Source organism: Arachis duranensis, chromosome 10 (assembly GCF_000817695.3).
Source record: "Arachis duranensis cultivar V14167 chromosome 10, aradu.V14167.gnm2.J7QH, whole genome shotgun sequence".
Taxonomy (NCBI): domain Eukaryota; kingdom Viridiplantae; phylum Streptophyta; class Magnoliopsida; order Fabales; family Fabaceae; genus Arachis; species Arachis duranensis.
In genome coordinates, this window is record NC_029781.3 from 314,116 (window position 1) to 318,529 (window position 4,414).

A 4,414-nucleotide genomic window follows, 5' to 3' on the forward strand; every position below is an offset into this window, starting at 1 on the left:
AGTTTGTCCTGAAAGATGGAATCATATGTAGTCGGTATCACAGTGAGACGGATTCAACTTGAAATTCCTCTGTGCTTTGGTTTGGTTTTTTTTATATTTATCTTTTACTTTTACAATTATTTATACGTCTTCGTTAAGCAATTGGCACATGAGAGAATCAGTTTATGTAGATTATTACTTTGTAGCTCTGTACTGATATTTCCAATTTATGGAATATGAATGTAGCATACTTACAGGCTTCCTTTAATTCATGGTGTGTTTTATACTTTCCATATCGTAATGAAATTATAGTTTCCTCTTCATACCTTTTATCACAGCATTTATTCTGTCTTGCTTAATGCTCCTTTTCAACATTCTTGTTTGTTGACACTCCTTTTCTGCACAACGAAATTTACTAATCAATTCATTGTATTTGATAGTCTACCATGGTGTGGTGTTTTACTTTTCTGCTTTTGGCAATTGGCGGATTTCTTTTTTGTAGATGGACGACAGTCCAACCACCGAAAGTGTGAACACCATGACTGCCGAGAAGCAGCATCTAGCAAAATCCTCCCTGGTACTACTTCAGAGATCGGATGTGCACAGGAGCGGAAATAAGATACTACTTCAGGAGTTTGTTGCAAGGGGGTTCAGATGGAAATTATGTGAAACCAAACAAGAATTGCAACTTGACTTCATGGGTTCCTAGTTGTGAACCTGGTTGGAGTTGTAGTGCTGATGAGCCTATTGATCTCAAGAAGGATAATAAGGAGGAAATTCCTTCTAGAGTTTCAAATTCCCATGGATCAATGATTTCCTTTGCATCCATGGTTTTATGGGAGAAAATCACTTGTATGGATCAAATTAGTCATGTTAGTTGTATGGTAAATTATGTCTATAATCTTAATTATTAAACTACCCTTTAGCTTTTTTAATCTTTTCTCATTATGTTCTTCCTATAATATGTCTTAAATCATGTAGCCAAAACAGGAAATTAAAGGGGACCTTGATCATGGTAAGAGGATATTGCAGTGCTCTTAACAAAATCCAACCTGGTGGGTATGTTTTACTAATTTTGTTATGTCCATGTAGATCATTAGAGCTCTATGTTTCAGTTATTATTTTATTTATTTGAATTATCCTGTTTTCGCTCCATTTAAGTTGTACTGCTTTGCCAGTGGCTCGGTCTAGACAAGGAGTTTAAGAAGCTTGTAGTTGAAACCACTGCAAATCAGGTAATCTGTCCCTTCTAACTTTCTTAGTTAATCTTGGGTTTCTACTACATATTTTGCAAATGCTTATATTGCTTACTAATTGCTATAGTGAAAAGTGTATATTAGAGAAGATATTTGTCACAATTTCACACGTTTTTCTTTTTAATTTTTTTCACTTTCTCATTATTTTGAGCTGCTGTTATCCATGCATATCCCTATGTTTTGCAGGACCCACTGGTTACGAAGGGACCAGGATTGGTTCCATTGCTTGGCATAGATGTTTGGGAGCATGCATATTACTTACAGGTAAAATTTTGAGATTGGTAGTTAACTGGTGATGGCATGATTGTTGTAATGACATTATTGAAGGCCTATTTTTCTTTTCAGTGTGATGGTTATAATTTATGAAATGTTGTGTTAGCAGAATTTTCAAAGTTTCAAAGATTTTAAAATACCTTTCCTTGTATAAAAGTTGTTATTATCATTTTCCTTATATGCTGATAATTGGCTGAGAAAATTTGCTTCCTTTCTTAATATATTCTTCATGATTTCATTGATTGAGATGTCTTTTCATTATAAGATGAAACTAAATGAGTAAATGACCCTTTTCTCATAGGAAGCTAGAGCTTTACTAGCTTGAATATCAGAAGGGTAATTTTGAAGCTGCACTTCATGTATTCGAAGGAATAGACATGCTGATGTTGCTCCAAAGATGAAAATTTCTATATCACTTATTCCTATTATGTTTTCAAATTATATTTTTGTTGTAGGAATTAAATCAAGAGAGTGAGATTTCATCGCCAAAAGAGTTAGGAAGTAGGTCTTTTGGAGCAAGCAACAGAGCAGCATGAAATATGATGGAGATTTTATGTATTAAGAGTTGCATGTTATGACATTTATAGTTGAAAAATTATGTTATGTTTGATACTTTGTATAAGAGTTATTACTTTTGATTTCCAATACTAAGAAATCATATATTATGTTTAATACTTTATTTATGAGTTATATAATATTTTTTTATGGATTATGATTTCTAATAATGAATATTATTTGTTTAACACGATAAAAATGAGGGTAAAAAGTTGCATTTTTAAACGATAAAAAATGTCACTGTTAGGGTTAAAACGGCGGTTCAAAAATGACATTTTAACCAATCAAAAGCCACTCTGGAAAGGTAAAAACGGTGGTTCAAAAATGCCGTTTTAACCGACTGAAATGCCACTATTAGGATAAAAACGGCGGTTCAAAAATGCCATTTTAACCGACAAAAATGTCATTCTGTGAGGGTAATAATGGCAGTTTAAACTGCCATTTTAACCCACCCTTAAACTGTCGTTTTAACCTGAAAATAACGGTGGTTTGAATCGCCGTTTTAACCCAGTAAAAAACCGCCGTTTTAACCTGGAAATAACAACAGTTTGAACCGCCATTTTAACCCAACAAAAAACCGTCGTTTTAACCCCAGAAAATTGTGGCAGTTTTTAGAAAATCGCCGTAATAACCAAAATGGCGCTTTGAATTACGGCGCTTTTTGAAACCGCCGTACTTGGTAATAATGGCGGTTCAAACCGCCGTAATTACCCAAAAAATTCGTCGTTTTTACCCGATTTTTTTGTAGTGAATTATATGAATGGTAACCAAAAAACAAATGTAATTACATAATAAAATAAAATAATTTACACTATTAATGTATTAAAATTAAATTCTATACTCTTGAAATGACAGATTCAATTTAACTACGCAGTATTACCTGAATGAAAAAGGTTCACGGTAGCTGGGATTATCAAATTTGATATGACCCTTTTTGGAAATGTTTTTCCTGTTGATTATGCCTATCTCAAATTTTAATAAAAAAAATACGTACTAACTTGACGTGTACCCTATGAATTTGGAAACAAGATCAAAATCAAAACTAACCATACAATCCAAAGATAATAATGCGGGAGAACTCAATCACAACTCGGTTACAGTTTTAAAGGAGTCAAACATTATCCACAGTCCGTTACCAATAATAATGGCACTCACAATACAAACGAAGGAAAACTAACACTTTACTCGTCTATATAAACAAACCAAATAGCCCGGAGGAATACAGGTCACACACCACATTTTGTTTCTTCTTTACATTGTCTCCTTAATATACTCTCTTAACTTGAGTGTCGGAGTGCTTTTTGCAGGTGCTCCCGCTGCTGTGTTGTGTATTGCCGAGGTGTATCACCCCTCTCCCAGAACGACGTATAGCTCTCCGCCAAAATCAAACAGTCGCTGGAGGGAGTTCTCATACCTCGGTTATACATGAACGGAACATAACTAATAACATTTTATTAGTGAAAATGACTTGTTCGACTTTTGTGCTCTAGTTGTTGACAAGTTGGTTATGGTTAGAATTGTCAGGATGTCAATCCAAAGATTTGGATCTTAGATTTAGGGACTAGAGAAGAAATATTGACAAATTAGGGGACAATTATGCCGACCAGGATCTACAAATTATTCTAATAAATATTCTGATTAAACTAGACATTATTATAATTAATGAATTTGATCTCTGATAGTTGGCAGGTTAAACTGAAATTAATCGAGAGTGACAATAAGATAATTAAAAATACTATGTGATTCATAACCAAAAAATTCGGAGGCTGACATTATATTTCAGAGCAGCTAGGTCAAAGTTGGCGTAACTAATCTAAAGAAAAAAATTCATAAAACATTTTTATATTGACCGCGGAAATTTCGGAATCACAACAGATAAACACTTAATGCATTTTCAAGATAAATACTAACACAGACGATCTAGAAAACACATGACAAAAACTCTACTGAACAGAGCTTTTCGATTTATAGTTTGATAATTTTAGAGAGTCTTTTTTGCAGGTTCTTCATACTGTTTGGACAAGAGAGAAATCTGTAGTGCAGCACAAAGGAGAGGACGTCACTGGTGCTCTTCTCATTATGGACGAACTATATCTCAGAATCCAATTCTAAACTAGAATACTATATATGCACAAAAAACCAGTTATTAAATTAATTATTATGTGTTTATATATAAATATATATGTTATTTAAATTATTGTTAATATGTATTCTGTATTACAATATATATTTTATATCGATAGTTGATTTAGTAACGAGTAATGATGCAAAATTTTATTAAACATCTAAACTCTAGAATTTAATTCCATTTTACCTAAAAAGCCACCCCAGCACCTTGCACACCATCATGC

General features: G+C 33.2%; 1 long non-coding RNA gene across 1 annotated transcript; it reads left to right on the forward strand.

The window, feature by feature from the left end:
- The first annotated feature begins 797 nt into the window (after window positions 1–797).
- LOC107468086 (uncharacterized) lies at window positions 798–2,180 on the forward strand. Its single transcript, XR_001587948.3, has 4 exons — window positions 798–863; window positions 961–1,214; window positions 1,422–1,499; window positions 1,964–2,180. It is a non-coding gene; the product is annotated as an uncharacterized LOC107468086 (long non-coding RNA).
- Window positions 2,181–4,414: the final 2,234 nt, after the last annotated feature.